This window comes from Lissotriton vulgaris, chromosome 7, assembly GCF_964263255.1.
Source record: "Lissotriton vulgaris chromosome 7, aLisVul1.2, whole genome shotgun sequence".
Lineage (NCBI taxonomy): Eukaryota > Metazoa > Chordata > Amphibia > Caudata > Salamandridae > Lissotriton > Lissotriton vulgaris.
The window spans coordinates 614,798,499-614,824,731 of NC_141695.1; the positions used below are offsets into that span (position 1 = coordinate 614,798,499).

Here is a 26,233-nt window from a genome sequence, read left to right on the forward strand (position 1 = left end):
GTTACACAAGTAGTAACTTGTGCGTTCACACCAAAGGTCCCCACCCCATCCCTAAAAACTACCCTGACCCCCCCCATCCTAAAAACTACCCTGACCACTCCCGAGCCTTGAAAACTACCCGAGCCTTAAATTCTACCCCGCTCCTGAGACCTCAAAACTTCCCCGACCCCTCCCTTAGCCCTAAAAACTTCCTTGATCGCTAAAAACAACCCCCCACCCTAAACACTATTCCCACCCCTCAAAACTCTGCCCCAGTCCCACTTTCCTCACGATCCTCTTGTTCCTGGGCCTGACCATTCCAACATCTAGGTTGCGCATATTCCTTAACCACGGATATGCGTGGTTAAGGCATAAACATGGTTGCGCTTGCGGCGAAACTGCACGCTTGGCTTAGCTTGCATTGTAAAGTCTGTTTCCTGTCTCTACGGGGCCTGGGGTGGATCAGGGTATCCCTACTTTGCCCTGTATATCTATTCTCTTTTTAAAGAACTTCAGGACAAGAGACCAAGTCCCTGAGTCCTGTAATAGCTGCCAGCAGCATTTTACTCATGTTACTGGCAGCCAATCGGAGCGCTAGCTCTCACAGGAGACTGACTCCCACAGGAGTGAGATAGATGGCCCAGGGGAAATAAAGCTCCATGGGCCAATCAGGATGATCTGTTTTTAAATTTGCACTCCCGCAAGAGATTCGGAGACTCTCACGAGCCCAACCACCAAAATATACAATCATTTGTAACTCTTAATATCTCAAGAATTGCTGAATGGATTTACACCAAATCACAAAAAGTACAACCTACGAACTAAGATCAAGCTTCCTGACGAATTTGGCAACCACCCCCCCACTCATGTCCCGTCCCACTACACCTTTGGGTCAGCCTTCTTCTGCCTTTGGTCTGTATGACTGTCATTTTTACTAGGATTCCATCCATGACACTGTATTGCCTGGGGTAATGGTTCAAACGAAGTCCTTCATTGGCCCGCTTGCTCTTTGAATGATAGCAGGTTCTCATCACAGATTCAAATCCACCTAAAAATGAATGCCCCTCGGTGTTGAGGCTATTTGGCCAGTCCCATCAGTTTTTTGTTTACCTCTTTTATAGTTAGTCTTTCATTTCTTAGCTTCTCCTGGTCTCTAACTGCCACTTGCTTGCTGCTTATTTCATCTGCAGTGCACTGCATCCCACGTGGTAACAGGGTCAGGCTGGCCTATAAGGCATTCGGGCAGTGCCCAAAGGGCTGGTGTGACAGGTAAGTCTGTGGGCCTTTTTTTATTTTGCTGTTTGTGGGCCTGTTTTGAGGTCTGCTGGGCTGGTTTTTAGGTCGAAGGCCTAAAAGGCTGCGCTTGCGCAGTCTTAGGCCGGAGATTTAATGAGTCTGAGTAGCGGCGAAGGTCCCGCCTCCGTGCCCCATCTCTCCTTCATTGGCTGGCTTCCTAAACGGAGGCCAGCCATTGGAGGAGAGATGCGTCACTCCAAACAAGCTCCGTCCTTTTCGGATTTGGGGGCGTAATTTTTGATGTTCTTTAGACAGTGACGTTGTCCGTCACTCAGAACATCAAAACCACGCCCCCAAATCCAAAAAAATCTCGGAGCTTGTGTCCGCCATTTTCGATCCTTCGCAGTGAAGGTAAGATCGTGGCTGTTTCCCTCCGTGCCTTCTTCCCCTGTCTGTTTCCCGCCCCCCTCCCGCTCTCCGTGTATTTTCGCTGTCCGTGTGTGTGTTTCCCGCCCCCTGTTTGTTTCCCGCCCCCCTCCCGCTCTCCGTGTATTTTTGCTGTCCGTGTGTGTGTTTCCCGCCCCCCTCCCGCTCGTGTGTGCATTTCAGAGCAGATACCCGCATCATGGTAGGAGTTATGATAATGCTTGTTTATTTCTCGTCTGCCGGTGAGGATCGTCATGGTCTCGTTCCCCATTTTCAATGAGCTTTTGTTAAGGAGTTATGATAATGCTTGTTTATTTCTCGTCTGCCGGTGAGGATCGTCATGGTCTCGTTCCCCATTTTCAATGAGCTTTTGTTAGGATTTCTAGCCCCTTCCCTACAGCGCCCTCCTCTGCACGTCAGCCTGTTTCGAGCATCCACCCGCCTTTCAGCCAGACACACTTCCGTTTTCCTCCAGACCAGGGTAAGAGCGTCTGCGTGCAAAGATGTTCGGAGTCGCCCGCAAAAATTAAACTGTGATGTCCGACCTATCCCTGGAGGCTCCTGTTGCTAGGCAGGTCTTACACTCCCGGTCCCGGGAGGGTGGAGAGGGTAAAATTACGGGTCAGCCTGCATAACGAGTGGGGATTATGGGTGCGGCCAGAGTGTGAGAGTTCAGTGGGGCTCCGTGAAGGTAATGTGTCTGAGGGCAAGAAAGGGCGAGGGTACAGCGCCGAGTGAGGGAGAGCGCAGCTTCGAGAAGCGCAATGTGACCGAATTAAAGCGTTGAGGGGGGCAGCGGGCATCAAGCGGGGGTGAGGGGAAATGTGAGGGTAAACAACAGGATCACAGGGAGAGAAGGGAGCGCGGCCACCCTACCTCACTGGCATATCCGCACCCCCATGACTCCTCAAAGCACCACTGTCCCGTCCGAACCCCCCCCACACCCCTCCTCATCGGGCCCGCACGGCCTTACCTCTTCTCACTCTCTAATGTCACTGCCCCCCCCCACCCCTCCCTTCACCTCACCCCGCCTCGACAACCCACGCTGTACCGTAAGGCTTTCTATCACCTCCGTCGCCTCTTTAAACCACCCCTCAGCTGTACCCTAACCCCTATTAGCGCGGCCACCCCTCCTCACCTCACTGGCATATCCGCACCCCCGTGACCCCTCAAAGCACCACTGTCCCGTCCGACCAGGGTAAGAGCGGCTGGGTGCAAAGATGTTCGGAGTCGCCCGCAAAAATTAAACTGATGTCCGACCTATCCCTGGAGGCTCCTGTTGCTAGGCCGGTCTTACACTCCCGGGAGGGTGGAGAGGGTAAAATTACGGGTCAGTCTGCATAACGAGTGGGGATTATGGGTGCGGCCAGAGTGTGAGAGTTCAGTGGGGCTCCGTGTTGGTAATGCGTCTGAGGGCAAGAAAGGGCGAGGGTACAGCGCCGAGTGAGGGAGAGCACAGCTTCGAGGAGCGCAATGTGACCGAATTAAAGCGTTGAGGGGGGCAGCGGGCATCAAGCGGGGTGAAGGGAAATGTGAGGGTATACAACAGGATCACAGGGAGAGAGGGGAGAGAAGGGAGCGCGGCCACCCTACCTCACTGGCATATCCGCACCCCCTCCGCACCCCCATGACCCCTCAAAGCACAACTGTCCCGTCCGACCCCCCCCCCCCCCCACCCCCCACCCACACACCACACCCCTCCTCACCGGGCCCGCACGGCCTTACCTCTTCTCACTCTCTAATGTCACTGCCCCCCCCTCCCTCCACCTCACCCCCTCCTCACCTCACCCCGCCTCGACAACCCACGCTGTACCGTAAGGCTTTCTATCACCCCCGTCGCCTCTTTATACCACCCCTCAGCTGTACCCCACCCCCTAAGCCCCACTAGCGCGGCCACCCCTCCTCACTGGCATATTCGCACCCCCGTGACCCCAAAAGCACCACTGTCCTATTTGACTTTATGTGACTATCTTGGAGCCCTCGCAGCGACCAGGCCCTCCTGGGCCTACGTTGGGCCCCCATGGCCTGGCGCGTCCGGACAGTGCAGTGCGTCTGTGTCTGGAGCGGGCTGGAGTCTGCGGACATGAGTGGGCTGGGCAGCGACTGCGAGGCCACTAAGCGCTCTCCAGCGAGACCGTTAGATAGGACCGGATCTTCCAGTGTTCGGTGAAAGGAGTTGTGTGACTCTTTCAGATGACTTACACTTTTGTGTGTGTGTGTGTGTGTGTGCGTGCGTGCGTGTGAGGAGGGCATGTGTTTCTTCACGGCCGCGATGACCATGTGGTACCGTGTGGTTATAGCTACTCTAGGCCAGGCTGTCTCTGATATTGAAACGGACAGTGTGAGATTTACTCGGGAAGGTGGACAGTGTGTCAGATACTTAGGCTGGAGTGCAGTGTGTCAGTTACCCGGGAGCGAGGGAAAGTGTCCGTTTCCGGGTGAAAGGGACGGTGTGTCAGTTACCGGGTGGGACAGTGTATCGGTTATCCGGAGGGAGGGACAGTGCGTGAGTGACCTGGGATTCAGGGACAGCGTGCCTGATACGGGGGTGTGCTATGGGCGGTCGGTGGGGTGCGCCCGGTACCTGGGAGAAGAGAAGGAAGGCGGGCAGTGTTTGCGTTATATCACGGTGGGCACTGTGTGCCTGCTGTTTGGGGAGGACAGTTTGTGTGTCACAAGGAGGTGACTGCGCGGTGTGTCTGTTACCTTGGAGGGAGGGACAGTGTGTGTCAGTTACCGGGAGGGAGAGACAGTGTCAGGTACCGGGTCGGAGGGACAGTGTGTCAGTAGCTGGGAGCGAGGGACAGTGTCAGTTACGGGGTGGAAGGGACAGTGTGTCAGTTACCAGGAGGGAGCGACAGTGTGTGAGTGACCTGGGATTCAGGGACAGCGTGCCTGATAGGGGGTGTGCTATGAGCTGGGCGGGAAGAGAGGGAATATGGGCAGTGTTTGTTATATCATGGGAGTGAGGGACTGTGTGCCTGCTGTTTGGAGAGGGCAGTTTGTATGTCACGTGTAGGGGGCTGCGCGGTGTGTCTGTTACTTGGGAGGGAGGCGGGAGGGACAGTTCGCCAGTTACTTAACGGGGCCTGGACAGTATCTGGGAAGGAGGGTCCGTGCGCCTAGTGGGGAGGGAGGGTTTTTGTCGGTTCTAAGGAGGGCCTGGACATTGTATCTGTAATAGGGGGTGGGGGGCGCGGGGCGCGGGAAGTTCTGCAGTGTGTGTAATATGGCGGAGAGGACCCGCTGCCCGGTGAAAGCAGTGTAGCTGGTACAAGGGTTAGCAATGTGTCTGTTATTGCTAGGAGGTAGTGTGTTAGTAGTACAGGGCTGTCCAGCGTAGGCGCAAGAGGGCTTGATCTACGCCTGATAACCACGGACTATAGACATTGTTGCATTTACCATAGACTATAGTTATTTGACTTTATGTGAGTATCTTGGAGCCCTCGCAGCGACCAGGCCCTCCTGGGCCTACGTTGGGCCCCCATGGCCTGGCGCGTCCGGACAGTGCAGTGCGTCTGTGTCTGGAGCGGGCTGGAGTCTGCGGACATCACATATGCAAAAAAAAAAGCTAATGCCAATAGAAATGACAATGCCATTTATTTAGGGATACAAAAAAGATAAAAAATGAGCAATACCAATAGCTCTACCTATAATATTGCCGAGACCATTGCATTGTAAATGCTTGTTACTGTTGATTTCCCTGATTCTAAAACCAATGTTGCTGCAGCAAGCTCAAATGCATGCAGTCTTCAATACTTCGCAAAAATCTTATGCAGCGTTTCTTTTCAAGTTCAAAAGTGCCCAGATTTTGATACATGGGCTACTTTTCTAGTTATCGGAGGGCGCTTTTATTTTGGTGCTGGGCTTATTTTTCATCCCAGTCCAACCTTGGTGCTAATTTAATCTAAACTAGGTTACTATCACGGAATAGTCGATCATAGTATATTGTTTTAGCATTCCATGATGTTTGAAATGTAATCACATGCTATGCTATTGATGGACACCCCACAGCTTTAATATAAAAATGTCTTCACGGTGGGCTTAGCAGATTCCCTACCTCGTGTTGCTCCACTTGCTAATGAACAGAGCGAGGAACCATTGCCCTCTTGATCACGAATCGCTGAATAGGGGGTGGATTAGTGAATGTGTGGGTTCCTGCGAATGAGTGTATGGTAAGTAACATCCATGTCTGGGATGTTTCTCCTCCCTGCCTTATACACATGCTCACTCCTGTATTACCCCCAACACCACCCCCAAATCTTGCTTTCTCTTTTGCTAGACTATGCTTACTGCATAGTGTTTTCTTTATGCGCTATCTATATTGGGCACCTTATCAATAATCTTGTGTATGCAACGGTAGAAAGAGCACCCCGCCCCACTTTGTTAATCACCATGTATTAATTTTAAAGCCCTAGTAAAGAATGGCCTGTGAGCTACATGGTGCCCCACCCTGTTCCTGAGATGGTGCTATATACATTTCTATGAATCTGGGGATGAGAACACTTATGTAAGTTTCATGAGATGCGGAAACAAAACTGTACTGTTTGCTCTGTCTTACTTTAAGTTCCCTATGTGAAGTGAATATAATTATTTGGCCTTGCTGTACATACTATCTGAGTAGGACCCTTGCCCACTTAATCTTTTAAGGTCAAGCCTACTGGACAACGCGTGCGCCGTCTATTGAGAGGCATATTGTGGCTTGGATTCTGCTCATTGCTTACCATTGGTTGGCTTTTCATTTCACTCTCATTTACCTGCTTCTAATTTGTGTCCCAGCTTCTCAATCTTGCCTTTGTCCCTCCCGTGGAGCATTGCCTCTTTACAGTGTGGAGTTGCCTGGTGTGTATGCTCATTATTAGGGAACAATTTTTTTTTTGTGTGAGCCCTCCTAAAGAGTGCATGTGTTTTCAGGCCATCTCCCTTGTGTCTGTTCTACCCCCTCCTCGTGCTGCTGGCAGTATCGATGTGCTTTACTCTGCACCTTCCACTGTGCTTCTCCATGTTGCATTCACCCACACCTCTTCCCCTGGTTTGCTTCCATGTCTCATGCTTCCCCATGTTTCTTCATTGACCCCCCCCCCCCACCCTTCCTCTGCTTCTATGCCCTCCCCATGTTGCTTCTGACCTGACCCCTTGTTGTTTTTGCTCCATTATTTACGCTCCCACAGCTCACTTTAAAATAAAAATAAAAATGCTCTTGCACGTTAGGTTTTGGTTTTAGTTACCGATCTGTATTTACTCCCTTTTCTACCTGCTATTTTCATGTCCAAAGTCAGCCGCAGTTGTCCTCGGCCTCTTCTTTTGATTTTGCTGCAAACAACTTGAACCTAAGGTCTCCCAAAAAGTATACAGTACTTTTAGGTATCATTACATTTTTATTTAATTCCAACAGTATAAAAGCCGTCATTATCAAACATAAAGATTAAGACTGTAACCTGTTCCCTTAACTTATGTATCTCTTACCCTAACCCTCCCACCTCTTCCCTTTCACTAGCATCCACTCTAAAGTACTCCGTCCTTTCCTCATAGTCAGTTCTCCATATCCAGTGGGATCAAACCCAACTTCTAAGGTGGAGATATACTGTCTCGTTATAGAGTATCCAATAATAATGATTGATTTAAAAAATTTCCAGGATCTTTAACACTTGCAGTCTCTTAGGGGAAGATAGTTCTTTTTGTCTTTGCTACATAAAGCAAAGATAGGGCTTTATTGCTTCGCAAAATCCTCCCACAACAGTTTTTCCATCTCCAGGAGCCACCATCATTTTTATTTTATCCATTCTCTTTAGGGGTTTATGTCCCCCATATGGAAAGGATTGTTTGCCTGCCTGCTAGCAATAGGTGGGAGATGAGGCACCCTTTTTTACCTTGTTGGGGGAAAGCTATCGACTGCTGGCCGACCCAAAATAACCACTTCCAGGTGTTTAGTCAGATCAGAGCTTGTAATTTGTTCTGTTATTGAAAAGACCGAGTTCCAAATATGTTTTCATTTGGGACAAGACCGGAGTATGTGTTAAAGTTCCATTGTTCCCATATCCCCTCTTTCAAAGGGGGTTCTCTCCCCCTCACGAGGGTGTGGTGCCACCTGTACAAAATCTTGATCATCGTTTTGCTACCGTCAGTATAAAATAAAGAGTTGGTTGTGCGATGCAAAATATTCTCCTACTAATCCGCATTGACTGCAGTGTGTAACTCTTTCACCCAAGATCGCCGGAATGTAATTTTTTCATCCTCCTGCCTAAGCATGATGTATATTTTAGAAATGAAATCAATGGCCGATGTGCTCCGAGCAAAATGGTCTGATGATAGCTGGGCCAATTATTGGTTTCGCAAAGTCTTGTCAAAGTTTTATGTCTACCGAAATGATGACATTGCTTGAGTGTGCTGGTGTGAAATTGTTGCATCCTCATGTTAAGTATGGTGTTATGCAGTATGCAGGCTCCTAAATCAATCAATTCGCTGTCATGTGGTAGCAACACAAGCATTCTACGGTGGGGGTCGGAGACAGACTTCCCCATTAATACAAACTCTCCTTAACTATGTGTTTCAGACAACCACGTAATTGACCCCTTTGCAGCCTTGCTGTAGTGCTTGCTGCGAGTGCACTTTTTTAACCCTACCCCATCATTAGCGGGCTGTAAGCATATCTTTTCTGAGGCCCGTTTGTTTTTGAGCGGGCGTTTTGTCAGTTTGATCCACGACCTGAAGTGTTGTCTTATCTTTGCGCACGCAGCACTTCTGCAGTGACGCCTCTCCACACGCAAGCACGCGCTGCTCAACAGAACAGTTCCGGGAAATCTCTCTATTCAAGAGTTAAGCTGCTCCTAGGCTTCCTGTTGAGGATCTTGCACTACAGCGGAGAGACGACCTATGTTGTGGAGGTGGGCGAACAAATGAACGGAGAGCATAGCGAAGGGTCTGGCTCGAACGTTAGAGCCCGTGTAAGAGCCGCTCCTTGAATATGTGTTATAAAATTACATAACAACCCATGTAGAGATTTCAACGAATTGTATTTATCATATGCATGTTTTGACATCAAAGGGGCGGGGCTATACAGAACTGACCTGCAAAAAAAACAAGCATTTACAATGCAATGGTCTCGGTATTGTTCAAGTTGGAGCTATTGGCATTGCTCATGACATTATTTTTATTTATGTTTTTGTTTTTATAACATAAATAAATGGCATTGTCATTTGCAATGCCAATAGCTTAATTGCTCGCAAGACCTATTGCATTTGCACCCACACAGAGCCACACACACAAAGCCACCCACACACACACATATAGAGCCACCCACACAGTCCTTCACACAGAGCCACCCACACACACACAGAGCCACACGCACACACACCTCTGCCCTGTAACGCCCTAGGGAACAGAGGCACGACAACCGGATCACAAGCGGGGCACAGAGGCACAAAAAACCGGATCACAAGCAGGGCACAGAGGCGCAAATTAGCATGCAAGAAGTTTTGCAAGTGCTAAACACGCGAGCACCGCTTGACACAAAGCCATTACAACAATCATGTATACTTAAGACTGTAAAAATACAAAACCAGGAGTATTGCTTTAGACTGATGTTTACCTTCATGATAAAAGTAACAGTTAACCACAGGTAAACAAAATTACCATCTAGCACATTGGTAGGACCATAAATGCTGCGGTGTCAACTTTCATATGCAAGTATTCAGGGAGAGAAGTGAGATAGTACCACTCGCTAAGAGAAGATCTGGCTGGGAATTAATAGACAGAAGGATCATGGTGTATTATGATGAATACGAGATAAAAGGAATAAGATGAACAGGTGCAGAAAGTTCTCGAATTATTACTGAGTTATGTGGTCTCCGTGTTACAGTTTAGACCAAAGTGTGAATGGATGCCAGAATCTGTCACCCATTTTAGCCAGAGCTATGCAAAATGTATGAAACAGACACATTTGCCATTTGTACAAGTTTATCCGATAGCCACTTTTAAATCTGTCCTCGGGAAATAACCAGTCACGTAAGGAAAAACTAATAGGATTATGACAACAAGCCTTAACTTCAACACCTTCAAATCGAGCAATAAGTGATGCGCTAAAGAAAAGATTTCAAAGTAGAGGAGGGTAAGAACAACCAGGATGTTAGCAATATGTTAAACCTGAGGCTCAAGAGCAGTTAGAATTAAATAGTCTGAACCCAAAGTCCTTCATCGAACAGTCTGCCCTCTAATTTCTAATGAAAACATTTGGAAATCCAAATTCTGAAAAATGTTAAGAAATTCATTTCAGATCGTTTACAGCTCTGTAATATCAATGCTGGATTCATGATTTTATATTCATTACATATGTCTACAGTTTCACTTAAACATTAGCATTGAAAGATAAGCCACTATAAGAAAACAAGCAACGGGGGGCAGGACAGCAAGCACAAGCAACAAGGGGGCAAGACAGCAAGCACAAGCAACGGGGGGCTAGACAGCAAGCACAAGCAACGAGGGGTCAGGACAGCAAGCACAAGCAACGAGGGGTCAGGACAGCAAGCACGAGCAACGAGGGGGCAGGACAGCAAGTACAAGCAACGAGGGGTCAGGACAGCAAGCACAAGCAACGGGGGCAGGGGAGCAAGCACAAGCAACGGAGGACAGCAAGCACGAGCAATGAGGGCGGACAGCAAGCACAAGCAATGAGGGGGTAAGACAGCAAGCACAAGCAACGGGGGCAGGGGAGCAAGCAAAAGCAACGAGGGGGGGCAGGACAGCAAGCACAAGCAACGAGGGGGCAGGACAGCAAGCACAAGCAATGGGGGGCTGGACAGCAAGCACAAGCAACGAGGGGTCAGGACAGCAAGCACAAGCAACGAGGGGTCAGGACAGCAAGCACAAGCAACGAGGGGTCAGGACAGCAAGCACAAGCAACGAGGGGGCAGGACAGCAAGCACAAGCAACAAGGGGGGCAGGGGAGCAAGCACAAGCAACGGAGGACAGCAAGCACAAGCAACAAGGGGGGGGCAGGATAGCAAGCACAAGCAACGAGGGGGGGGCAGGACAGCAAGCACGAGCAACGAGGGAGCAGGACAGCAAGCACTCACCAGAGGACTCAGCAGCTTCTCGACTTCTTCCGGCGGCGGTTGGGCAGAAATGGCGTCACAAAAGCGGCGCCATTTTCGCACTGGGTGTAATTTTTGCTGTTGAGTGATGGATGATGTCACGGCGAGAGAACGCAAAAACACGCCCCCGAATCGGAAAAAGACGGGGCCTTGAACAGTGACGCCCCTCTCCTCCAATGGCTGGCCTCCGTTTAGGAAGCCAGCCAATGGAGAAGAGGGGCGGGTTCAAGCCCCACTCTAGAAAACATTAATTCTCTGACCGAGACTGCGCAAGCGCAGCCTACGGTCCTCGACCTAAAAAGGCAACAAAGAAGGTGGACCTCTGTTGCCCACCTCTTAAGTTCCCAAGGGTCCAGCCCGAGGATTTCTTGATGACGCAGGGTCTCCGCTGGGGTGTTCCCGCTCAAGGCAGTGGCAGGAGGGACAGTTTACTTGGGTAGGGGGGAAACAACACTAAGTTTCTTAGATGTAAAGTCTTGCATCGGTCTGCTTCATAGTTGCTTATCGCAACTCAACAACTGCTTTAAATGTGATCTAAACGAATGCACATCACCGTGTAGGCAGTCATATCCTAGTGCAGGTTACACATTATCACAAAATCCCTCGAACGCGTTTCTCCTGAGCTGCCACGACGATTGGTTATTTGGCCCGCTGCTAAAGGTTTGTTTATCCCATGGTATTTCTCATCACTGAGATATAGATATAGATATAGATATAGATATAGATAGATAGATAGATAGATAGATAGATAGATAGATAGATAGATATAGATATATAGATAGATATAGATATATAGATAGATATAGATGTATAGATAGATATAGAGATGTGTGTATTTATATATCTATATATATATACACGCACCCCCCTCCGGGGATGCCCATGCTAAATATAATAAGTGTGATCCCTCCGCACTGGAGAGTGCATATGTTTCAGCCCTCTCCCTCTTGTGGTTCCCCTGCTGAATACTGGCCTCTGCGCTCCATGTTGATCCCTCCCTCGTGTGTTGGTCTCTTCGGTGTTTCTCCCTCCTGCCAGCCCCTCGCCACCCATGCTCGGTGTAGTTTTCCACCTCAAGTGAGCGTTGTCCCTTTTTGCTGGCTGATGCTGCTTTAAGCAGAGCTTTCACCTTTTTAAACATTGACAGTTGGCTGGAAGTGCTTGATTAAAAAAATATGGATTATCTGTTAGTCATATTGCATTACAGAATGGTCGCCATCTAAGGCACATAACACTTGGGAACATTTGCGGGTTGAACGATGTCCTGTAAGAAAAAGATCTCTCATTCAAAAACAAAATAGAGAAGATTTGGCACATGTTTCAATGTGGCAGCAAGTGTAGCAATGACCCTTTTATAGGGATATGGTACCTGTAGTTTATATCTCTAAGATTTCACTTTCTCCGCCGTATGTAAACCATACAGCGTGACTACCCAGGGACCATAAACAAGCAGTTGGAATGCCGGTGATTGGATTTAAGTGTTATCTGTAGTAATACCGTGGGTTCATATCAGTGCATTATGAGTGGGGTATTATTGCATCTAAGCATGGCTCTTAAAGTTGGTAAATAATCCTTTATAAAGATCCCAATTCATGGGGGGCGCTAGAGGGTGCACGAGTGGAATGGCCGCCATTTGGTGAGGCTCCTACTCCCCGGTTCAAATATCCTTCAATTATCCTCACAAGCTGGGACAAAAATGAGCTGCTACGCGCCGCAAAGCTTGCTGACCTTTTAAAGCACACTCGCTGTGAGTTTCGGAGCGATCGGATGCTGTATGCCAGCTGGCAGAGGCCCTGAAGTGTTGACCGGCTGCAGGACTGGAGCTCAGTAGGAGGTGCCGAGCGGCGACCGCACGCAGGAAAGACCGCGACTTGCCACGAGTGCGGTAGGCCCTGGATAGACGGAGAGGTTGCTGCCGGGAAAACGGCACTGGGGAAGGGCGAGGGAGCGCGGCCCTCTCGGCGCGCTACCGGACACAGACCTACGGTAATCTATGATAACCCCCCTCATACCCCCGCCTTATAGAGAGCGAGAAGGGTGTTGTTCGCACTATTCATAGACTTTTGATGCTCATCGGCGCATAAGAGCTGGGACATCCCTTGGGCGGCGCATTGTTAAAGGCGCGTTTCCAACCCCAAGGGGTGCGGTGCAGCGAGGCGAGGACATTGGCGCTGGGACCCCCGGATAGAAATACTTCCTGCATGTGGGCTGAGAGAACTGTAAATCCCCTGTGATATGTGACCCATGAGGCAAAATCCTGCGAGGCCTATTGGCGTGCGTCTCCCGACCCTGTACAAGCTGCACTAAATTGCGTGAGGCCCTTTAACCGCCGCAGTGACATTGAGCGAGAGGACTGAAGGTGTATGAAGACGTAAGGCAGCTGCCTTATCATACGATCCGGGCTATTAGGGTTACTGTCGGGGCGGAGAAGCGCCTACTGGAGAACTGCAGCAACCGCAGGGCGACAGCTATTGAAGCTCATTGGGGGCAGGTGATGGCGGACTGATGAAAGAGAGGAGCACAGGGCCAGAACAGTTGTATATGCAATATGTACCACCACCCGCCGACGCAAATTGCGATGAAACTACCGGGTGGGCACACAGATGGCGACCCGGGGTTCACTGCTAGAGAGGATACTTCTATCGAGGACTTCATACATTAGGAGTCGGCCTTAGCGGTCGGTGCCGTCCTGCCCGCCCGTCCTCCACTACTGAGCAAAGATGGGGAAGCCGGATACGCGTCAACCGAAGCTCACCTTCGATTCGGCAAAGAAAGGACCTAAACCTCCTGCTGGAAAGGGCGCCTCGGAGAGCTTGGATACACAAGGCGGGAACGAAAGTTCATCAGAGCTGGACATGCGCCAAATCTTACTGGAAATGCGGCAAGGATTTGCTACCGTAGTGGACAAAGTGGATCGTATGTCCTCTAGGATGGATGCCTAGTCCACAAGGTAGACCAGCATGATGACCGAATCAAAGAGGCGGAGAGGAGAATCTCGGAGGCGGATAATATAACAGCCGGCCACTCCACACAGCGGGCACGAATGGACAAACTCCTGCGGGATATTGCCGCTAAGAACGAGGATTTGGAGGCTCGTGGGCGACGCAACAACATCCGCGTCACGGGCATTCCCGAATCCACGGACACTGGGCGTATGGAAGACTATATCGAGAAGATTCTACTTGCCTCTATCGGTACCGACAAGTTTTCTACGCAATTCATAGTTGAGAGAGAGCATAGGTCCCTAGGCCCCAGACCAAAGCCTGGAGCCCCTCCAAGGCCCATTATCGCACGATTACTGAACTATCGAGACAGGGATGTAGCATTGCGGGCTGCACGGACCAAAAACAAGAGCTGACATACAATGGGGTTTCCTTTTCCTGGTGCAGGAACAACGGTGCAAATTCATTGAGGTGAAGAAAAAGTTGCGTGAGGCACAGATCGATTATGCATTGTTCTATCCTGCCCGACTCAGTAACACACCAAGGCAGACAGCATTTCTTTACGAACCTTCAACAGGTAGAGGACTATCTGCGGTCATGGCGGAGATGAAATAGGGGCGGATCGGCTAGAGATGCTGCACAGCAAGAACGTGAACAAGGCATGGACAATAAGGACTGATTACCACTGATGGACTGTTGGTGATAACGAGGACTGATCTGCTGTGGTGCACTGATATTGATAATTCGGATTGTAACTCACTCCCATGGCGCTTACAGTTAAGGGCCTATGCCTCGAAAGGATGCGAGGCGCAGAAGACAGCAGGCTCGAAGTAGGCCCAGTGGTAATGTATGCCGGCGAACACCTCCCCCTCCTCGATTGGCGCCTAATGGTGGTACAGGTCCGAAGGCGCGAGGGGGGGGGGGTGGGGGGGGAAGTGGTCGTGGTGCTCTTTGGAGGTTCCCCCAAAGGGTGTTCCTCCATGGGGTATTCTTTTCATTTTGAAGATGTTGGGGTAGGGAAGGAAATAGGGGTGGGGGGGAGGGATACACGAACTGGCAAGTTGGGGATGCTTCAGTGGGAGGGGGTGGTATTTTTTGTAATGAGAGGGGGAGGACCAGTTGACCATCATGGTCAGGGCATAATGCAGGCGAAACTCGAAGGTGGGGAATGGTGGGGATGTTGGGATGGTCCCAAAAGTGATGACATGGAGGATATTGGTGACAAATTGTACTAATGGATACCATAAGAGATACTAGAAATAAACTGTTGACGATACTGTCATGGTATGTTAGAGGTCTCAACAATCCTAGAAAATGTAGACAAATATTGGCTTACATTGATAGACATGGTGCGCATTTGGTGCTGTTACAGGAAATGCACACTCCTCCACATACCACTCCTTCATTTGCGAGCCGATGGGCAGGGTGCAGATACTTCTCGTCCTATTCCTCGTACTCCCGGGGAGTTGCAATACTGATCAAACGTACTGTTCCCTTCCTTTTACAGGGTGAGATAACAGATGCAGCGGGCAGAGATGCTATAGTCTGGGGTAGGTTGGGAGAGTCCACAGTTACGATAGTGAATTGCTATGCTCCCAATGTAGACACACCTGAGTTTTTTTGTACTACTTTGGGGTAAAATACTAGACATAGGGTCTGCACATGTCATTTGGAGGGGGATTTCAATGTGGCAATGGTTCCTACAGTGGACAGGGCGGATGGACTGGCACACTATCACCCTAAATCAAGAGAGGTGCTGCAGGGCATAATGTCGGAAGGTATGCTAGTAGACAGTTGGAGACCGTTACATCCCCATACGCTGGAGGGCACACACTTCACCTCACATACGGGGACCTGGGCGCGGCTAGATTATTGTCTTCTGACGCATCACCTGGCAGGCACTGTATCCGGTGCGAAACACCTGGCCCGCACGCATTCTGACCATTGCCCTGTGGTAGTTACCCTACAGGTTCTGGGCCTGGACTGCCCTAGACCGCCCTGGCGGTTACAACCCACGGCGCTTCTGGACCTAGCTTTTTGGGAGGAATTGCGTGACGACATTACTGAATTGTTTCCGCGTAATCGCGGGACCGTCGAAAGCGTGGAAACTATTTGGGAGGCCTTCAAGCTCACGGTGCGCGGATGGTGCATTTCAAAGGGTTTCGGGGTCTTACGGGACATCCAACGGACGATTAGCAGACTGGAGGGCGAACTGAGAGAATTGGAACACAGCATGCAGCGAGGTGACAGTCAGGGAGCGCAAGCCTTGTTTCGGAGTAAATTAACGGAATATGAAGCTGAGGCGGAGCGTGAAACGCGCTTCCGTAGCAAATATTGGAGTGCCAGACGATACGGGGAGGGAGAAAGGCCTGGAAGGACACTAGCCACCATTGTACCGAATGCCCGAGGTACCAACACTGTGCTGGAGATAGTTGATGGCCCTGGGGTTACGCAGAGAGGCAATGCTCAAATAGTGGAGACCTTCACTGGGCATTATACAAAGCTATATACTTCTCAAGCCGAGGGTAATATCGACTTTGATCCCTTTCTGGGAGAGTTGCCTCTCTGTTGGTTGAGCGATGTAGACAGACAATTTCTGGGCGCCCCTCTGGAAGTCGATGAAATAAAAGATGCTATTATGTCCCTGAAAAATTGAAAAGCGCCGGGGTTTGATGGACTTCCGGCGGAATTTTACAAGTGCTACATTGATATCATGGCACCGGTGCTACGTGAAGTATTTGAAGATTCACTAGAGGTGGGAGTCCTACCTCGCTCTATGCGTGAAGTGGTTATCACCTCCCTTCTGAAGCCCGGTAAGGAGCCCTCAATGTGTGATTCCTACCGACCACTATCACTTATCAATTGTGACGCAAAGATATTGGCTAAGGTGCTATCCACTAGGCTATCACTGCTCATGACCCAAATAGTACTTCCGGACCAATCGGGGTTCGTCCCGACGAGAGCTACGAGCCATAACCTTAGAACCCTGTTCTCCCTTATCAACAGAGTTGCACCGGAGATCCCACTAGCCGCAGTATTTTTGGATGCTTCCAAAGCTTTCGATTCTGTGGAGTGGAGCTACTTATTCACGGTGTTGCAAAGAATGGGGTTCCTCCCTATTTTTCAAGCATGGGTGAAACTGTTGTACACTGCACCCACTGCGAGGGTACTTGTTAATGGCCATCTGTCACCCGGGATAACACTTGTGAGAGGCACTAGGCAGGGGTGCCCCCTTTCCCCCCTCTTATTTGCCATCGCAATAGAACAGTCGGCGTGCAGGTTAAGGCAGATGCACAAAGATAGTGCTTTCCAATGTTTTCAAAGGCAGATATCTGTGTCACTATACGCAGATGACGTCACACTTTACGTTAAAGACCCACAAGTGCACCTGAATGCGTTATTGCACGAATTCCTGGTGTTTGGTAGGATCTCTGGCGTCAATATAAACTGGTGCAAATTTCAATTTTTGCCATTGACGCCTGCCGTAAGTAAATTCCCGTTGGACTACCCGATTGAGTGGTGCGATGAGGATCTGAAATACCTGGAGGTGCGAGTATCAAGAGATAGGGAAGAAACGTTGCGTATGAACTACGGCACGGCTATAACAAAGCTACAAGACCCCGTGACGCACTGGATAGCACTACCCCTGTCCATGGCGGGGCGCATATCCTTGGTCAAAATGTGGTGCTACCACGTTTTCTATATTTTTTCCTAAACATCCACTATTATCCGGGGCGCTTTTTTTTCACAACTTTAAGAACGCAGCTCATCAGACTGGTCTGGGGAGGGCGGCAGCCTAGACTTAAATGAAGTGTGATGGTGCAATCATATGCTAAGGGAGGGTTTGATATCCCTGACTTTGAGGCCAACTACCTCAGTGCCCAAGCGCATTTCCTGTACCACTGGTTGCGTCCCACTCCCTATATGCCACAACTGGCGTTGGAGGACTGGATAGTGCACCCCGCTCCCCTTAAACGGCATTGTACATGGGCCGGCTGCTGTACTGGATATGAACCCGACCACGGTTTCCTAAACAGTTGATGCGTGGCGTAGAATACTCTGTAGACTACGACTCCCATTACTGTACGCACCACACATGCCCATGACATATCACCCACAGCTGGCAGTGCTACAAGAGACCGGCTTCCAAAACTCGTGCAGGAAGCTGCAGAAGTCCAGTGGGGGGTCGTACTTCACAATGGAGTATTCTGCACTAAGTAACAGTTTTTTGACGGCACTGACCCTACCCCCCTGGAGGTTCGAGAAGGGATGAGAAATCTATTAACGGACTATCCGGCTGAACCCGAGGTTGTCCCTCCGTTGCTCATGCTGCTTAATAGCTCAGACGGTGCACATCTGTTTTCTGGCATATATGGAAGTTTACGGGCACACTCCTTGGAGGTTGGCGGGAGGGCTCGCAGCTACTGGGAACAAGACCTGGGGGAGGCTATACCTGATGCTACATGGGAATATTGTTGTACACTTACAGGTCGCATAACATCTAGCTGTAGATTTAAAATCCTCCACTATAAATTTCTCCATCGCATCTACTATACGCCTGCAAGGAAATATCGGTTTCGCCTGACAGACTCTGACCGTTGTGAGAGATGTGGGCAACCAGGGGCCGATTTTTTTCCACCTAGCCTGGCTATGCCCACAGGTTGCAGCTTATTGGGAACAGGTACACGATGCTTTGGAAAATATGTTGCCTATCAAACTGATCAGAGATCCACTGCTTTTTCTATTGGGACACACGCCGCACATACCTAGACCACACAGGAAATTTATTGATACTGCTCTTCTATTGGCTAAACGAAGATTGGCGTGTAGATGGGGGAGGGGAAGAGCCCCGAAATTCAAAGAGTGGCTCCAAGACATGCTGCATAGTCAGGACCAACACACAATATATGCTGAAACGCAACCTATGAGATCTAGACCAAAAGATATCTGGGGACCGCTCCAGGCCTACACACTACAACAGGAGGCAGACCATGAGAATAGTGGGGACCAACAGGATGCAGGAGCTCCGGAGGGTCATAGGGGAGGAGATGATGCACGAATGTCTTGAATATCTAGATGGATAACGCTCTCACCTAAGGCTATGGAGGATGATTACTGTCTCGCCATAGTGCACTTAATATTTCATGATACTAATGGATTGCTACCCTGCTAAATGAATACTAGTGTTATTGATGAGGGCTAAATAATGCATTGGTAGACTGTTACCCCACTTCCTGACGTTGTATGTATGGGACTGTCCCTTCATGTGTCACCCCACTGTATTGATTTAATCAGAACGTGCTGTAACGATGAAGTGCCTTGCTGAATGCCCATTTACTCTGTATGGAAAAATGTTATAAATAAACGTTAAAAAAAAAAAAAAGATCCCAATTCATTTTTTTCTCTTACAAGGTAAGACCTTTGTGGGTCCCGAATGTCTTTGGGTCTGGAGGTGATGGGTTGCAGAGACCGCTATGTCTAAAGCTTTTTGATTGCAGGTGACAATGGTTCTGTGGTGGAGTTGTCCTCTATATCTGGATTTGGCGATCCTGCTGTACTTGGCTAGTAGAGAGCCAGCGTATCAGAATGGCTAACTGTGCAAGGCATTAGCTTCACATACCCAAGAAGTGCGACAAGTGGTAGTACCTCTAATTAAAGTTGCAATATTTTGGGCAATTTTTACATTACTTGCTGCCAATATTCTTATATCGTGGGACACAGCGCTTCTGGGGTGGACATGGCCAATCGAAAGGTTGATTTTATGCTGTGTGTGTTTAATATGCTTAATCCAAACATTTCAAATACCTGCGCTCTAAACCGAGGAGGATTAGAATGAATGAATGAATGTAGTCTTGTAAAGCACAGACTTAGCCCAAGGGCATCAAGGCGCTGGTGCCGAGCAACCGGACCCAGGGAAAATAGAGCTTAAGAAAAGGTATCGGGGAAAAAGCCAGGTTTTTAAGGCTTGCGGAATAACAAAAGAGAGGCTTGGCCGGAGATCTCTAGAGGGAGAGAGTTTCACAGTTTGGGCGCGGCCGTGCAGAATGCTCTACCACCCCATTTGAACTTCTGAAACCCAGGGACCACAAAAAGGTTTCTATGAACAGATCGAAGGGTTCTACTGGGGGCATAATGCTGGACAAGCGACTTGATGTCTTCAGAGCCGGCATCATAAAAGGCTTCGTGGGTCAGACACAGGATCTTGAAAGTGATCATGCGGTCCATCGGAAACCAGTGCAGGCCTTGGCTGAATTGCGTATTGGGAGATTCAGTACCAGCCTTGCTGTCGCATTCTGTGTCATCTGGAGCCGGTGGATAATGCTCTTGTTAATGCCCATGTAAAGGGCATTGCAATAGTCCAGTCTCGAAGACACTAATGGCATAGTGGCCTGCTTACGTGCATCGGGAAAAAGATAGTGGGAGATCTTCCGAAGGGTCCTAATAATACCGAAACAGGTGGAGACAGTCCTGTTTACCTGAAGATCTAAAGAGAGGGCTGTATCCACTATCACACTATCACACCCAAGTTTTTCCCATGGGAGGCCGGGCAAGGGAACTCCCCGAGCACGGACGGCCACCACTCACCGGACCAGATTTCCTGATCCTTCCCAAAGATCAGGACCTATGTCTTCTCTCCATTCAACTTCAGGAAATTCTCCACCATCCATCGGGAAACAGCCTCCATACAGTTCCTGAAATTGAGGGCACAGTCCTTCAACGTATGTGTAATGGAGACCATTATTTGGGTTTCGTCCGCATATGACAACACCTCCAGCCCAAATGATCTTGCCACACTTGCAAGGGGGGCCACATAAATGTTAAAAAATCATGGGGCTTAAAGAGGATCCCTGTAGGACCCCACAATGCAAGGGTTTTAGGGCAGAAAGGAACTGGCCCATCTTCACCATCTGTTCCCTTTCGCAGAGAAAGGAGGTAAGGAGACTCCGAGCCGGACCCTCGACACCTATCTCTACCAGTCTGGAGAACAGAATATGGGGAGACAGGGTGTTGAAGGCTGCGGTGAGATCCAGCAGAATCAAGAGAGTGGTATGGCCAGAGTCAACCTGGGTGCGGATGTTAAGGACTGCCGTAAGGGCAGTCCCCATACTATGATGTCTCCTGAAGCCGTGTTGGGATCTGTCCAGAAGGTGGTGGTTCTTTAAATAAGTGCTGAGGTGGAGATTTAAATAAGCCTCCAGCATCTTAGTAGGAGCAGGTAATAAGGAAATGGGCCGAAAATGTTTCTAATCGTACATACTGTATGTTACCCGTATACATTTTGTTTTCAGATGAGTTAGTGTTATTATAATGCGATTTTTCAGTTGTAAGATAGCCACCATTTGTGCAGGACAATAATTGAGAATGAGATATTGATGGATCTGTGGCCCAGGGAAAGCTGTGAAAATGTCCTTCTGCACTGTGTTGACACCTCAGGGAATCAGACCAAGGAGAAGTCTTATTTTCTCCTTCTGCATAATTGGCAGGTGGATTTGCTTTTAACTGGGCACTACATTTGGCTGTCTAAAACCTGCTTCCTCTATTCAACAGAACGTGTTCATGCCAGCCATTGGTGATGCTTTGAACCACTGCTCATACAATACAACACCTTGCCCAACGTCACACGCTTTCTTCTCTTACAGTATAGACTTCACACAGTGTACACTATCCTCTTAGAGCAAATGTGCACTTTTCATACAGAATAATTTTTAGGTCGAGCGACCTATCTCAATGCGCATGCGCATTGAGCGGGAGCTCGATATATAGGGGCTTAAACAGAGCTTACCGAGATCAGGCGATTCCCTGGCGATTTCTTGCAGTGCATGTGAAAGCGCGTGCACAATGCCACCAGCCGCTTGCCTCGCATTACCACATCAAAGGCGGCCGCGTCTCGGGCCCCTGCTGCTTCACACCCTCATGCCGCTCTCCCCGCTCCGCCCCCTCCCCTGCCCGCCGTGTCACATTTCTCCTCGTACTTTATTCACGGCCGGCCGGCCGTACTTTCTCCCTCTCCCCATCTCCCCCTCTGCCTGCTCTCCTCTCTCTCTCCCTCCCCCCTCTCTCCCCTCCGTCCTTCGCACTCGCATGCTCAAAACATGACATTTAACTGTCACATTGGCAAAGATTCTATGAACCTACAGCAAGATATCTTCTGTTTATCAAATGTTGGCTATGTACATGCGAATGTCAATTAAAAAAAATACTAAAAGTAGCCAAAGTGACAGAATAAATTATTTCAGCCAAGATGATCTCACAAGAACGCCCACTTCTATTGCTCGTAGCTCCTTAAATGTTTCCTCTTTATTGCAGAGGCTAATGGAAACGCAGTGAGTTCAAATTACGAAACGTAGACAGGGTTCTTGGCATGGTGTTTACTTTCTGTTCTGCACTGCTTCTTCACCACTCGGGCCATGAGTATTCAGGGCAGATCTCGAGGTAAACAAACAGTAAGCCAGAGGTAACAACACCTGGTAACCCTGACGAATCTCAATTGTCGTCTATTTATGAACACAATCAGACTTTGAGATATTAATCGCATAATTCAAAGGTGCAATTTATATTTGAGGAAGGTCATGATTACGTGCCACAGGCAATACAGTGGAGAGAATGTGTATGGTGTATAGCCGTTTGAACTAAAACCGACTTCTGTGCAGGCATGTGCTTAAGAACAAGAAAGCAAAGTGGAAATGCATACTGCGAGTTAGAAGAGTGAAGAACTTACCCGTCTCATTCTCCCATTGGACATGATGTCTGCAATTCCTTTCGCTGCATAGTTTTTCTCTGCAACATAGAGGACTTTACAAATCTGAACTCTGCGAGCCTGCAACATGGCGGAGGACTGACCAAACCTACTACTACACTTAGATAAAAACCTAAACCCATAGGAGGCTAAAATCGCGGGCTGAAAGATCATCCCTTACTTAGGGGGGCGCTGCCAACTCCCACTGACTTCATGTCATATAGTACCCCTGCTCAATCCTAAATGATTCCTGATTCCTAAAACTCCCTCTTTTAGCTTATATTGCATAGTATGCTTATGGTAGCGTAGTGTACACCTCTATATCAAAATGGGATTCATTACTTTTGACCTGTCATTGCTTTCAAGTATTTAAATATTTGTGAACTGCAGCCATTCTAATTCAGTACTAACAGTCAATTCCGTCATCTTCTTGGGTCTCCATATCAGAGATGCACTGGTATTTTCACTAACACGGGCACTTGTCACCACTGCTCGCGGCTGTTACCTGCAGCACTAGATACAGAGGGGCAGCAAAGTTCAGGGCATACCCAGACACACACAACTACCCAAAATGTATTAAGGAGCGCCCCTCGTCCCAGCACACTATAACCTCAATTCTCGCAGTCACAAAAAGCGGGTAACTCTCCCTATTCCAAAACAAGGCATGCACAACCCACCATCTACCACCCTTACATTAACATCGGTCAGTGATTGGTACAAAATAAGTACCCCTCTGTATATAATAAAAATGTCATGCTACATCCACCACCACATCCACCATCACCACCACATCCACCACCACACCCACCACAACCGCATCCACCACCGCATCCACCACCACATCTACCACCGCATCCACCACCACATCTACCACCGCATCCACCACCACATCCACCACCACATCCACCATCACCACCACATCCACCATCACCTCCACATCCACCATGACATCCACCGCCACATCCACCACCGCATCCACCACCGCATCCACCACCACATCCACCACCACATCCACCACCACATCCACCACCACATCCACCACCACATCCACCACCACATCCACCATCACATCCACCATCACCTCCACATGCACCATGACATCCACCGCCACATCCACCACATCCACCACATCCACCACACCCACCACCACCACCACCACACCCACCACCACCTCCACCACCACCACCACCTCCACCTCCACCACCACCTCCACCACCACCTCCACCACCACCTCCACCACCACCTCCACCACCACATCCACCACCACATCCACCACCACATCCACCCCCACATCCACCCCCACCCCCACATCCACCCCCACATCTACCACATCCACCACATCCACCACATCCACCACCACCACATCCACCACCACCATATCCCCCAGATCCACCACCACCACATCTATGTGTGTGTGTGTGTGTGTGTATGTGTGTGTGTGTGGCTGTGTGTGTGTGTAGGTGCAAATGCAATGTTCTTGGATTTTCGTCACAATAAAATACACTGAACATAATCTTCACAAAAGTTATTTACAAACGTTTAAGCTATTTCCATTATAAATTACAATACATTTTATTTAAGTATTAATTATTTACAAAATTGAAAGCCATTGTTATTTGCAATATCAATACATCTAAGTCACGTAAATACAACACACATTGCATTACAAATGCTATAGGTGTGACATTTGCGGAAGTTAAAACTATTGACATTGTAACTGACAAAGCTATTACTTTTGCTATTTTCAAAACCAACACATAAATAAAAAAAAGTGTTATTTACAATACCAATTGCTCAAACTACCCTAATGCGAGACCTATTGCATTTCCAATGCTTGTTTTGGTAGCCTGCGGTAGGCATAGTATGGCTTAGAAGAGGTATGCTCCCCTTCTCTGTTCATTTTTTTGCTAACCTGCTCAGTTTTTTCCCACTGAGCTTTACAATCTCTTAAGTATGGTAGAGGTGCTCTGCGCTCTATTTAGATATTAATTTGTAGTGTTAAGACTGAACCGGTTAGTGAATGCACCATAAGTGTAACCTCTGCATAAAGCAGAGGGTGGCCCCAGTCCCTCAAACCAAGTTGTGGGGTGACTGATGGTTGGTGGCAGCTGAACACTAGTTTTACTAGTGGAGGTCTATCAACTACACTCCAGGTGGGACAGCAGTGCATCTACTGTCCTCTAGGATATGAGTCTTTGATTTCCTCTGGTGTGCAATTTGTTGCGTTGTATGTCCTGATGTGTATGGATCCAGGAAACAGATAGTTTGCAAGTTGAATGGGGGAACAAGGTCGGATGTGCAGCAAGTGATGGTACTCCCTCAAGCTGCCTTAGCCACCACAGGAATTGATAGCCTGCAAGCCCTGTTTTTTCACTGCGTTCCTGATCCAACACTGTAGATGACTAGTGGACTTGTGAAAGGGCATCTGATCTCTTTCCTTATCAGTTTTCCAATCGCTGTACTTCAAAGGTCAGCTGCTCTGTGTTTTGTTCTGCTGTGAGTTGCCTAGCAGTTTGTGAATTTTGCTTGATGCTTTCTGAGGCCAATCCTGTTTTTTTTGTTGTTTTTTTTTTGTTGTTTCAAATAGCATTAACTTGACCTGAAGGTGCTCATTACACGAGCACCAGTAATATTACTCTAGGTCAGATTCACTTTTTAGTCAAGGGGAGATGAAGTGATTTGCCTAGAATCATAAGCTGTTGAGCCAATGCAGAGACTGCATCCTGGTGGCCGGTTTCAAAGTTTGCTGCTCTGAGCTTAACACCACATCTATGAAACACATCATGGATGCTAGAGGGTGATGCACCAAGATAGCCGCCTTTTATGGAGGCTCAGAGGCATGGCCAAGAAATCTGCCAAAACTCTGAATAATCTTATTCTTAAAAGTTCCTGAAACGCGTTGAACTGATCTGCACTGGACTCCTGCATCTGGAATGGGACTATGCTCTTCCTGGGAGCACCTTGATTATTTAATGCTTTGCCGGGTGCTGAACTGGCTTATTGGTTAGGCAATGACCCCACCTCCTTGGGAAAATGAGTGATGAGTGCTCCTAGTTGTGGTCGTACCACACTAAGGAGGCCATCTTGTGGGAGAGTACTGCCTGCTTGGGTGGCAGACTGTAATTGGAGGCGTAGGTTGGGGTATATGCTATACTGCACAGAAGAGGAGTGTGTACACTTCACAGATCTCCCTCTTAAAGAGACTATGCTAAACCAAAGCTCCCACTAACTGAGTCACCTAAACCACCTGTCAGACGCCTCCCTTAGCTGCATGTAGTGTGGCTAGCCAGGCATAGCCTGGGTCCAGGAGAATCCAGTTATTGCTGAGTGGTTGGTACTCTCTGTTAAGTCCCTCCTGAATTACAACTCTCTGGGGGCAGAGCAGTTCTGCAGTATTCATTGGTACATTGATCATGTAAGACTTGTATATGGCCTGATGGGTCTACCTTCCAGTGGCCTCTGGTGGTGATTGCAGCGTGGCAACCTCTTGATGAAATACCAATTCATGAAGAAGGGAACGCTGGTCACTGCCTGTCCTACCCTATGAGGTTTTAATTATTTCGGCATTCCCACGAGTCTGCTTCTCCATGCTGGGGACTGTAAGGGTTACATATCTAGAGTCATATGCAGTGGTAGCACAAACACTTTATTAGGTGTATCTTAAACCTAGTTCAATGGGAATTTTTTTACAAAAATAGCAATCTAAATTCCAGTTTGCTGGCTTGAAAGGTGTTGGCAAAACAAGAAACAAAGGTTTGTGTAGGTCACAGGAGGCCGCACGGGTTTGGCCTCAAATTTCTAGCTGGATGTTAAAGCTGATGTCC

The 26,233-nt window shown here is 48.7% G+C and overlaps 1 protein-coding gene across 2 annotated transcripts in view; it reads left to right on the forward strand.

Annotated features, from left to right (window-relative positions):
• GRB2 (growth factor receptor bound protein 2) overlaps positions 1 to 26,233 on the forward strand; it is a 313,545-nt gene that overhangs the window by 40,395 nt on the left and 246,917 nt on the right. The window lies entirely within an intron of this gene.